The 13362-nt window shown below is 42.9% G+C and overlaps 1 pseudogene; it reads right to left on the reverse strand.

Annotated features, from left to right (window-relative positions):
• Positions 1-1516: 1516 nt before the first annotated feature.
• On the reverse strand, positions 1517-2882 carry LOC123474279 (annotated as a pseudogene).
• Between the last annotated feature and the right edge of the window lie 10480 nt (positions 2883-13362).

Genomic DNA, 13362 nt, shown 5'->3' on the forward strand with positions numbered 1-13362 from the left:
ATGAAATTTTACCATTAGGTACAATGCAATTTACAGATTTTTAAAATATGCTTAAAGTAGATCGTAATTTAATTTAAAATATTTAAATACTTAAATTTTAAAAAACCCATTAAGCAACATGCTTTTTTTAATAAATCCCAAACAGCGAATACAAGTATTATAGTTGTGTTAACATGATGATTTACATTTATTGAAATGAATTACGTCAAATACTTGCAAAAAAAATGCAACCACTCGCAGACAGAGAATATAAACAAAGTGTTTCAATTGCCCTGCAATAGAATCATCGTTACATTTAATTATTTAAAATTATTTAAGAATGCAGGGAAAAATTAAATGACATTAAATTGTAGAAAAATGAATTGCAAATCATCTGAAACTAATTTTATTACTAAAACGTAGAGTTTTAGGGGTTAAAACAAAAAAATTGAAAACGCAAATTTAACAGACGGAGAACAAAAAACAGTTTTTTCGAGATATCTTAAAATTTTTGAATACAAAAACTCGTAAATTTTTCTAAACTTGCAAACCCCCTCATTCTATTAACCCTAATTTTTTCAAGAAAATTCCTCTTATACGGCGAGAGAAACAATTTTTGTTTCAATTGCCCTGTGTCTCAATTGCCCCAACTCTCCTCTACTCAATCCTATTAAATAAATAATTCAATGAGGAAAGAATAAAGTTCATTTTTTATTTTCGTCAATTTAGTCTATCGCATTTACCAAATCAAACATAAAGGTCCAACAGATGCCAAAACGGACAGTAGCTGTTTTCCAACATCTATTTAACAGTATAAAAGACTTGATAAAACATTCTATGTATAGTAACGGTGTTGGTTCGCTAGCACCGTTACTGTGGGATACCACAGTGTATGATAAATGATGGTTATATGGTGATGGACGTTGTCGGACCATTTGGAGATTGTCTGACGCTAATTCCAGATCGAAAATGGCTTCAAGACTATCGTAAGGATCAATATAACCATCATTGATCATACACTGTGGAATACCATAAGTGCAGAAATGTGCGAATGGAATAAGGTGGCTAGAATGGTGATGGACGTGGTCGGACCATTGGAGATTGTCTGACGCTAATTCCAGGTCGAAAATGGCTTCAAAAGGTAGCAGGAGAAATAGGACCCCGACCAATAGGACCCGAAAAAATAGGACAAAAAAAAAGTCCATGGAGAATTAGGGTCCGCAAGATGGGTCCTATTCCTCCCCTCCGCCTTCGTATAGGTACGGCCTATATAGTTTTCAGCTGACAGAACAGCGTTGGCGTTGATGCACACATTGAAACAGCCACAACTTTTTTGTTTCAACTCTGATTTCTTACTACACCACGACGTATTCCGCTCCCGAGTACTACACCACCAAGGCCCTTGGCTACTACACTGAGCCTCCTAAATATTATCCAGCTCACAGCTACAAAACTGAAGCCCCAAATTACTATCCATAGCCCTTTAATTATAATCAGCTTGCTAACAAAAACAATGTTACAGTTTTAAATGAGTCGGACTTTCAGAGTCGATAAGTCGGAACTGGAACGAATAAAGCTATGACTTACTCAACACGAGACTACAACGTTCTCAGACCCATTTTACCTCAATTTTGTAGGAGACGTCAATAATATCGCAAAAATGCAAATAGTATGGTGTCATTGTAGGGGTGACGATTGGGAACACTTGAGGTACTTCTTGGAACACTCTTCCGCGCCGTTTCTGTTCACACAAAACGCGTTCGTAGGTTTTGGATTTGTTTTGGGTATGAAAATCAACGCTCTTCAGGACAACAAAGGTTTTAAAATAAACTAAAAGAATAATCACAATAATAATAACAAAATTAAAATAAAAACTACCTCAATGAGAAAAACCGTTGCACCAAGCAATGTTGTCATGCTTTGGTTGTCTACATCTGCATGCAAGAGAATGGTTTCACCTGCGACATAGCCTGTACGGTCTAGATACAGTGTTACCGTTATAAGTCCAGATCGGCAGCAAAACCAACGAAAAACGGGCTTGCTTTTTATTGATTGTGTTGGTAGCTATCAATAAAATTTAAAAGATGGTGATTTTGAAAAATATGTTAACATATCATGTAGAAATAATTTTACTGCTGCTTTTGGGATTGTATTTAAGTCAACAATGGTTTTAACTGCAAAAGCGAGCACATATTCGTAATTTGGTTTCCATGACGGCTTCAAAACTCCCTAAAGAAAAAAATTATTTTTTATGGTATTTTCGAGACATTCAAAAATAATTTTTGAAAAGTAAACTAACAGTGAATGGAATGTAGCAGGTTTTTCCATTTGCTTGACGTGAAGATCTCTTCAAAACTACTTTAATTGAGTATTTGACATGGCCATAGCCAAATTTTTTCAACATCTCAGTTTGAAATGACGAGGGAATTTTTTTGGAAGTACAAACACAAATGGAAATTGGTGAACTCCACTGACAAGTTCAAATGTTTCTCTGCCTGCAAGTAAAACAATTAATGTATATAACATAATAAAAATATTGAACATTGCTTGTCACTAAATATATAAATTGATACCTTCATTGGTAATTAGAGGAATAATCAGGTCTAGATAAGTTTCTTCAGCTGAATAGTAAGTCTGACTACTCAATTCTTTGAAACAAAATTTTGCACAGCCTTGACATTCCAGGTATATTCCTACCAAAGTTAAAAGTGTAACAACGAGTGAAATTTTTAAAATACATCAATTAAAACCTTTCAGTATTTTACTGCTGACATTTGAGATGTGAACTACTCCAGACACTTCCCCTCCAGGAAAATAAATTCCAACAGGATTGTCTAATTCTATAGTGAGACTTTCTATCCCCATAATGCAGCTTTGGAACCATAACTCAACTTCATTGCACGCCAGTTTTTCACAAAGATTTCTTTACACAAACAACATATTTGTGAAAACTTCTATAACAACTACCAGTCAGCGTCCGTACCCTTTAATGGCAACAGCTGGTCGTAAGTTTTATAAATAAAAATATGAAAGCGCTAGTTTCGGCTTCTGGATCAATAGTTTAAATACCTATGGCTGCTCCAATGACAGGAATTTATTTAACACATTTCTAAATTCTAAAATTCAGTAAATCAGTAATTTAATATCCCTGAAAACGCTAGTACAATTACATAACGTAGTAGCAAGTTTTCAAAATCAAGCAGTTCCATTAGGAATTCGTTGGAGCTTAAGTTAAAAATGTTAAAATAAAGAAGTACACGTCAGCACTCTGCAGTCATAGATTTGATGGTTTAACCTGAGGTCAGGTAGAGTGCGTACAAGTATACTGTTATAATAAGGTAGTGTAGTTCTCTAGTAGTATAGTGCAACATGTTTCTCTCAAGTTAATTCAGTTTGCATACCAAGAAAATTCTAAAAAGCACATCCTCACAATCCCAAACATGTAAAGAATCTAAAAATTTACTTAAAACGAAACTTAAAACTGAAAATATTTTGTGGCATGTGTCAAGATTTGAACCGTCGCCATAGGAGATCGCCTAGACAGATGTCATGTATTATCATCTACCAGTGCGTGTTATTAGTTGAAATTATTGACATTGTTATGTTAAGTTGCTTAATTCTATGCACTGCCTTTGTGTTATTTATTTCTTAAATTTCGTTAATTTGGCAAAAGTTGATCATCGACCGTAGACTCGCGCCCCAAGTTCAGGTTCCATGTTCCATGTTTCCATGAACATTGCTTCAATCCCTCTAAGCCTCATCTAGGGTCATTGATGATCAACAGACGCCATAACCACTAGGCTATGGGCGCCCAACTTAAGTTGATTTTGTAAAATGTGTTATGTTACTTCCGCAGTGCTCATCATGCATGTTTTCTACTTGGGCACAAGAAGAGAAAGAGAGATGATAATATTAGTTTCCTAGAATGCTTATTTTTATTAAAAACGAAGAACAAAAACAAAAACAAACAAATTCATTTTTTCTTGTTTGTTTTTTTTTTTTTTTTTTTTATTAAATTAAATTTTATTTAATGTAAGATACCACAGTATATGATAAATGGTGGCTATATGGTGATGGACGATGTCGAACCATTTGGAGATTTTCTGACGCTAATTCCAGGTCGAAAATGGCTTCAAGACTATCGTAAGGATCAATATAGCCATCATATAACAAATACTGTGGTGTACCATAGGTGCAGAAATGTGCGAATGGTATAAAGTGGCCTAGTATGGTGATGGACGTGGTCGGACTATTGGAGATTGTCTGACGCTAATTCCAGGTCGAAAATGGCTTCAAGACTGTGTAAGGATCCATATGTAGTCTGAATAACCTTGGCTCGATTGAAAGCGAACGCTGTACCCCTTAATGGAGGAAGCTAGGAGTCAACACGGATTACCGGTGCCTCTGGCCGGTAATTTGACCGATGATCCCACTTTTTTATTCATTCTTAGATATAGCTCATTTAAATAAAGCCTGCATGTGCGTGAATAAAAATTCAAGGATAAATAATGTGTAACAATGATCGTTACTTAATCTTTACCCGAATATTTATTCACGCACATGCATGCCTTATCTGTTCAGTATAGAATGAAACTGTTGACAGGTTAATAGCAGTCTTTGATATTGGTCAGTTCCCAGCAATGCGGGGAATTTCGATTTCAAGGTTCTCTCAGACAGGGTCATAGGCGATTGGAAACGACCGTGGTGGATCATTTTCGCATAACAAGTTTACCCAACGCAGAAACGAGCAGGATCGTGAAACTCTTGTCTTAACCAGTCTGCTGTTGGTGATATGGTCGATAAAGATTGAATAATAGGTCAGGGTATAATTTGCTACCAACCCGTTCATGTCGACACTGGTCAAAGCATCAACTTTGGCTTTTCACTTGCTGGAAAGCAGGTGAAATGATTTGGCGTAGTATGGGATCTGGCGCACAAAATCAAGTCATAGAGGATGTTGAATTTCAGCTTACGTAAATTTATAGTCATACAAAACACTACGACGACCTAACGATTCATGAGATTTTTGAAATGCTATCTGCCTCATAATTATGAGCTGGAGCCGACGGCATCCTGTAAGTTTCAGGTGAAACAGGTAGTACTGATTAAATGGCGGTTCAAAAAGAAGGACATTCTCACAAATTCTAGAGTTACATGTTGCCAATCATTTACACACATTTCATTTAGCTCGAGAATGAAAAAATCCACAATTCTTGTTGTTGAAAACGAGAAGCACAACACACAATATTCGACTGTGCACTCTGGAACTACCGTAATCACAGAGATAGAAAAGTTTTACTGCTCGGGTGCGGTGTAAGTGTCTATTTGCTTTATGTCGGCGAATAGATTTGGAGGTAGAGGCTGAAAAGTGGAAGCGGCCACCATGAATATTTTATCCCCCTTCCCTCACTCCCTCAGTTCCGATGTGCGTGTGGGGGAATTCTCTACTTTAAAAAATGCATTTTCTCGAAAATGTCGCACCAAAAAGAAAAGAAAAATTAGTAAAGCTAGCGAAGTATCGTACAGGTTTACACATCAAAACTTAATGGAACTGATTATAATTTTCCCTGAGTGTAAATATTGAAATACTTTAGTATTTTAATATTACCGAAGGTATTACCGGATTTATGCCGAAAAATAAGCATACATGAGGAAAAAAAAGAGGAGGAAATATAAGGGGGAGGCAAGGGGGAGGGACAAGGGGGAGGGACGAGGAGGGAAAGGAGCTGCAGCCAGACCAAAACCGGGTTCCGGAGAAATTCGGCGGAAAAAAGGCGGCAAAATTCATAAGAACCGTTTACAAAATTCCGGGAAACGGGCCATTTTCCGCTGAAATTTTAGCGCACTGCCGCCATGTTTGATCGTGAATAACTTGTGTACGTGAACTCGGATCGCCCTACGAATGGGAAAATGACATATTAAGCCGGGCAGGAGCAGCTGGACCGTGAAATCCGCGTGAAAATCGGACATGCCGAAACCGGCCGAGTCAGCTACCGGAAGGAGCGGTCGCACGGCTCCTCATTGGGTACCGCTGGATAGAACGCAGTCACGCGATCGCAGCTGTCGAAAAATTTTCTCGATCCGACGCACCGTTCAGCTGCTATGAATTTTTGAAAATTAATTCCGAACGCGGCTGCGCTTTTGACGTCGAATTCCTAGAATTGGCAGGTAGAGGCCCATCATCATTTTTCGACCTTTAAAAATTGTTTGCGGCCGAACGGTGTATCCGATAATGGCGGGACCTTCACCATCGGAACGAGCTCGACGAGCCGCATCCAATGATACCGGTTTCGTGATCATTCGTGACCGAAAAAATATTTTAATACAAAAAATCCCATGGGGGTTGGACGCAAGGGGATAGACGAGCCATGCACTTGTGGGAGTCGGGGAATTGGTGTGAACGGGCAAAAAAAATCATAACTCCCGAACGGTACCGTTGCTATCGCTGAAATTCATACTGCCGGAATCAGCGTGAGCCAACGCATCGAACAGTGCCGAACCCGTCATGAATAAAAAATATAAAAAATACAAGAAGGAAAGAAGGTCAGCTGGGGGTCAAGTAATTAACCAGCGCCTCACTGCTCAATTTTCCAAGAAAACGAAAGAAAAATTTACAAATATACACGCCAATCTCGGCAGCAGATCATCGCACGCACCTGCAATAGCCACCGATGAACGCGGCTCATTTTCACCATCATTTTTTTTCACAATTCTAGATTTAATTTACACGAAGGTATAGTGCTATGCACTTCTTGTGCCGAAAAATAAGCATATATGAGGAAAAAAAAGAGGAGGAAATATAAGGGGGAGGCAAGGGGGAGGGACAAGGGGGAGGGACGAGGAGGGAAAGGAGCTGCAGCCAGACCAAAACCGGGTTCCGGAGAAATTCGGCGGAAAAAAGGCGGCAAAATTCATAAAAACCGTTTATAAAATTCCAGGAAACGGGCGTTTTTCCGCTGAAAAATCAGAGGCTCGTCTCCATGTTTGACCGTGAATAACTTTTGTACGTCAACTCGGATCGCCCTACGAATGGAAAATTGACATTTTAAGCCGGGCAGGAGCAGCTGGACCGTGAAATCCGCGTGAAAATCGGACATGCCGAAACCGGCCGAGTCAGCTACCGGAAGGAGCGGTCGCACGGCTCCTCATCGGGTACCGCTGGATAGAGCGCAATCACGCGATCGCAGCTGTCGAAAAATTTTCGCGATACGACGCACCGTTCAGCTGCTATGAATTTTTTAAAATTAATTCCGAACGCGGCTGCGCTTTTGACGTCGAATTCCTAGAAATGGCAGGTAGAGGCCCATTATCATTTTTCGAGCTTTAAAAATCGTTTGCGGCCGAACGGTGTATCCGATCACGGCGGGACCTTCACCATCGGAACGAGCTCGATGAGCCGCATCCAATGACACCGGTTTCGTGATCATTCGTGACCGAAAAAATATTTTGATAGAAAAAATCCCATGGGGGTTGGACGCAATGGGATAGACGAGCCAGGCACTTGTGGGAGTCGGGGAATTGGTGTGAACGGGCAAAATAAATCATAACTTCCGAACGGTACCGTTGCTAGCGCTGACATTCATACTGCCGGAATCAGCGTGAGCCAACGCATCGATCGGTGCCCAACCCGTCATGATTAAAAAACATTAAAAAATACAAGAAGGAAAGAAGGTCAGCTGGGGGTCAAGTAATTAACCAGCGCCTCACTGCTCCGTTTTCCAAGAAAACGAAAGAAAAATTGACAAACATACAAGCCAATCTCGGCAGCGGATCGTCGCAAGCACCTGCAATAGCCACCGATGAACGCGGCTAATTTTCACCATCATTTTGTTATACAATTCTAGATTTAATCCCTGAGTGTAAATATTGAAATACTTTAGTATTTTAATATTACCGAAGGTATTACCGGATTTATGCCCGATTAATTTACAATACGGGCACAAAAAAAGAGGAGGAAAGATAAGGGGGAGGCAAGGGGGAGGGACAAGGGGGAGGGACGAGGAGGGAAAGGAGCTGCACCCAGACCAAAACCGGGTTCCGGAGAAATTCGGCGGAAAAAAGGCGGCAAAATTCATAAGAACCGTTTATAAAATTCGGGGAAACGGGCCTTTTTCCGCTGAAATTTTAGCGCACTGTCGCCATGTTTGACCGTGAATAACTTTTGTACGTCAAATCGGATCGCCCTACGAATGGGAAAATGACATATTAAGCCGGGCAGGAGCAGCTGGACCGTGAAATCCGCGTGAAAATCAGACATGCCGAAACCGGCCGAGTCAGCTACCGGAAGGAGCGGTCGCACGGCTCCTCATCGGGTACCGCTGGATAGAGCGCAATCACGCGATGGAAGCTATCGAAAAATTTTCGCGATCCGACGCACCGTTCAGCCGCTATGAATTTTTGAAAATTAATTCCGAACGCGGCTGCGCTTTTGACGTCGAATTCCTAGAATTGGCAGGTAGAGGCCCATCATCATTTTTCGAGCTTTAAAAATCGTTTGCGGCCGAACGGTGTATCCGATCACGGCGGGACCTTCACCATCGGAACGAACTCGACGAGCCGCATCCAATGATACCGGTTTCGTGATCATTCGTGACCGAAAAAATATTTGGATAGAAAAAATCCCATGGGGGTTGGACGCAATGGGATAGACGAGCCAGGCACTTGTGGGAGTCGGGGAATTGGTGTGAACGGGCAAAAAAATCATAACTCCCGAACGGTACCGTTGCTAGCGCTGACATTCATACTGCCGGAATCAGCGTGAGCCAACGCATCGAACGGTGCCCAACCCGTCATGATTAAAAAACATAAAAAATACAAGAAGGGAAGAAGGTCAGCGGGGGGTCAAGCAATGAACCAGGGCCTAACTGCTCCATTTTCCAAAAAACCAAACAAAAGTTTACAAACATGCACGCCAATCTCGGCAGCGGATCGTCGCACGCACCTTCAACAGCCACCAATGAACGCGGCTCGTTTTCACCATCATTTTGTTTCACAATTCCAGATTTAATTTACACGAAGGTATTGTGCTATGCACGTCTTGTCCCTGAGTGTAAATATTAAAATACTTTAGTATTTTAATATTACCGAAGGTATTACCGGATTTATGCCCGATTAATTTACAATACGGGCACAAAAAAAAGAGGAGGAAAGATAAGGGGGAGGCAAGGGGGAGGGACAAGGGGGAGGGACGAGGAGGGAAAGGAGCTGCACCCAGACCAAAACCGGGTTCCGGAGAAATTCGGCGGAAAAAAGGCGGCAAAATTCATAAGAACCGTTTATAAAATTCGGGGAAACGGGCCTTTTTCCGCTGAAATTTTAGCGCACTGTCGCCATGTTTGACCGTGAATAACTTGTGTACGTCAAATCGGATCGCCCTACGAATGGGAAAATGACATATTAAGCCGGGCAGGAGCAGCTGGACCGTGAAATCCGCGTGAAAATCGGACATGCCGAAACCGGCCGAGTAAGCTACCGGAAGGAGCGGTCGCACGGCTCCTCATCGGGTACCGCTGGATAGAGCGCAATCACGCGATGGAAGCTGTCGAAAAATTTTCGCGATCTTACGCACCGTTTAGCCGTAATGAATTTTTGAAAATTAATTCCGAACGCGGCTGCGCTTTTGACGTCGAATTCCTAGAATTGGCAGGTAGAGGCCCATCATCATTTTTCGAGCTTTAAAAATCGTTTGCGGCCGAATGGTGTATCCGATCACGGCGGGACCTTCACCATCGGAACGAGCTCGACGAGCCGCATCCAATGATGCCGGTTTCGTGATCATTCGTGACCGAAACAATATTTTGATAGAAAAAATCCCATGGGGGTTGGACGCAATGGGACAGACGAGCCAGGCACTTGTGGGAGTCGGGGAATTGGTGTGAACGGGCAAAATAAATCATAACTCCCGAACGGTACCGTTGCTAGCGCTGACATTCATACTGCCAGAATCAGCGTGAGCCAACGCATCGAATGGTGCCCAACCCGTCATGATTAAAACATATAAAAAATACAAGAAGGAAAGAAGGTCAGCTTGGGGTCAAGTAATTAACCAGCGCCTCACTGCTCCATTTTCCAAGGAAACGAAAGAAAAATTTACAAACATACACGCCAATCTCAGCAGCGGATCGTCGAACGCACCTGCAATAGCCACTGATGAACGCGGCTCGTTTTCACCATCATTTTGTTTCACAATTCTACATTTAATTATACGAAGGTATAGTGCTATGCACGTCTTGTCCCTGAGTGTAAATATTGAAATACTTTAGTATTTTAATATTACCGAAGGTATTACCGGATTTATCCCTGAGTGTAAATATTGAAATACTTTAGTATTTTAATATTACCGAAGGTATTACCGGATTTATGCCCGATTAATTTACAATACGGGCACAAAAAAAAGAGGAGGAAAGATAAGGGGAGGCAAGGGGGAGGGACAAGGGGGAGGGACGAGGAGGGAAAGGAGCTGCACCCAGACCAAAACCGGGTTCCGGAGAAATTCGGCGGAAAAAAGGCGGCAAAATTCATAAGAACCGTTTATAAAATTCGGGGAAACGGGCCTTTTTCCGCTGAAATTTTAGCGCACTGTCGCCATGTTTGACCGTGAATAACTTTTGTACGTCAAATCGGATCGCCCTACGAATGGGAAAATGACATATTAAGCCGGGCAGGAGCAGCTGGACCGTGAAATCCGCGTGAAAATCAGACATGCCGAAACCGGCCGAGTCAGCTACCGGAAGGAGCGGTCGCACGGCTCCTCATCGGGTACCGCTGGATAGAGCGCAATCACGCGATGGAAGCTATCGAAAAATTTTCGCGATCCGACGCACCGTTCAGCCGCTATGAATTTTTGAAAATTAATTCCGAACGCGGCTGCGCTTTTGACGTCGAATTCCTAGAATTGGCAGGTAGAGGCCCATCATCATTTTTCGAGCTTTAAAAATCGTTTGCGGCCGAACGGTGTATCCGATCACGGCGGGACCTTCACCATCGGAACGAACTCGACGAGCCGCATCCAATGATACCGGTTTCGTGATCATTCGTGACCGAAAAAATATTTGGATAGAAAAAATCCCATGGGGGTTGGACGCAATGGGATAGACGAGCCAGGCACTTGTGGGAGTCGGGGAATTGGTGTGAACGGGCAAAAAAAATCATAACTCCCGAACGGTACCGTTGCTAGCGCTGACATTCATACTGCCGGAATCAGCGTGAGCCAACGCATCGAACGGTGCCCAACCCGTCATGATTAAAAAACATAAAAAATACAAGAAGGGAAGAAGGTCAGCGGGGGGTCAAGCAATGAACCAGGGCCTAACTGCTCCATTTTCCAAAAAACCAAACAAAAGTTTACAAACATGCACGCCAATCTCGGCAGCGGATCGTCGCACGCACCTTCAACAGCCACCAATGAACGCGGCTCGTTTTCACCATCATTTTGTTTCACAATTCCAGATTTAATTTACACGAAGGTATTGTGCTATGCACGTCTTGTCCCTGAGTGTAAATATTGAAATACTTTAGTATTTTAATATTACCGAAGGTATTACCGGATTTATGCCCGATTAATTTACAATACGGGCACAAAAAAAGAGGAGGAAAGATAAGGGGGAGGCAAGGGGGAGGGACAAGGGGGAGGGACGAGGAGGGAAAGGAGCTGCACCCAGACCAAAACCGGGTTCCGGAGAAATTCGGCGGAAAAAAGGCGGCAAAATTCATAAGAACCGTTTATAAAATTCGGGGAAACGGGCCTTTTTCCGCTGAAATTTTAGCGCACTGTCGCCATGTTTGACCGTGAATAACTTGTGTACGTCAACTCGGATCGCCCTACGAATGGGAAAATGACATATTAAGCCGGGCAGGAGCAGCTGGACCGTGAAATCGGCGTGAAAATCGGACATGCCGAAACCGGCCGAGTCAGCTACCGGAAGGAGCGGTCGCACGGCTCCTCATCGGGTACCGCTGGATAGAGCGCAATCACGCGATGGAAGCTGTCGAAAAATTTTCGCGATCCGACGCACCGTTCAGCCGTAATGAATTTTTGAAAATTAATTCCGAACGCGGCTGCGCTTTTGACGTCGAATTCCTAGAATTGGCAGGTAGAGGCCCATCATCATTTTTCGAGCTTTAAAAATCGTTTGCGGCCGAACGGTGTATCCGATCACGGCGGGACCTTCACCATCGGAACGAGCTCGACGAGCCGCATCCAATGATACCGGTTTCGTGATCATTCGTGACCGAAAAAATATTTGGATAGAAAAAATCCCACGGGGGTTGGACGCAATGGGATAGACGAGCCAGGCACTTGTGGGAGTCGGGGAATTGGTGTGAACGGGCAAAATAAATCATAACTCCCGAATGGTACCGTTGCTAGCGCTGACATTCATACTGCCAGAATCAGCGTGAGCCAACGCATCGAATGGTGCCCAACCCGTCATGATTAAAAAATATAAAAAAATTCAAAGAGGAAAGAAGGTCAGTGGGGGGTCAAGCAATTAACAAGGGCCTAACTGCTCCATTTTCCAAGAAAACCAAAGAAAAGTTGACAAACATACACGCCAATCTCGGCAGCGGATCGTCGCACGCACCTGCCATAGCCACCAATGAACGCGGGTCGTTTTCACCATCATTTTGTTTCACAATTCCAGATTTAATTTACACGAAGGTATTGTGCTATGCACGTCTTGTGCCGAAAAATAAGCATACATGAGGAAAAAAAAGAGGAGGAAATATAAGGGGGAGGCAAGGGGGAGGGACAAGGGGGAGGGACGAGGAGGGAAAGGAGCTGCAGCCAGACCAAAACCGGGTTCCGGAGAAATTCGGCGGAAAAAAGGCGGCAAAATTCATAAGAACCGTTTATAAAATTCGGGGAAACGGGCCTTTTTCCGCTGAAATTTTAGCGCACTGTCGCCATGTTTGACCGTGAATAACTTTTGTACGTCAAATCGGATCGCCCTACGAATGGGAAAATGACATATTAAGCCGGGCAGGAGCAGCTGGACCGTGAAATCCGCGTGAAAATCAGACATGCCGAAACCGGCCGAGTCAGCTACCGGAAGGAGCTGTCGCACGGCTCCTCATCGGGTACCGCTGGATAGAGCGCAATCACGCAATGGAAGCTATCGAAAAATTTTTGCGATCCGACGCACCGTTCAGCCGTAATGAATTTTTGAAAATTAATTCCGAACGCGGCTGCGCTTTTGACGTCGAATTCCTAGAATTGGCAGGTAGAGGCCCATCATCGTTTTTCGAGCTTTAAAAATCGTTTGCGGCCGAACGGTGTATCCGATCACGGCGGGACCTTCACCATCGGAACGAGCTCGACGAGCCGCATCCAATGATACCGGTTTCGTGATCATTCGTGACCGAAAAAATATTTTGATAGAAAAA

This window comes from Daphnia magna, linkage group LG7 (genome assembly GCF_020631705.1).
Source record: "Daphnia magna isolate NIES linkage group LG7, ASM2063170v1.1, whole genome shotgun sequence".
NCBI lineage: Eukaryota > Metazoa > Arthropoda > Branchiopoda > Diplostraca > Daphniidae > Daphnia > Daphnia magna.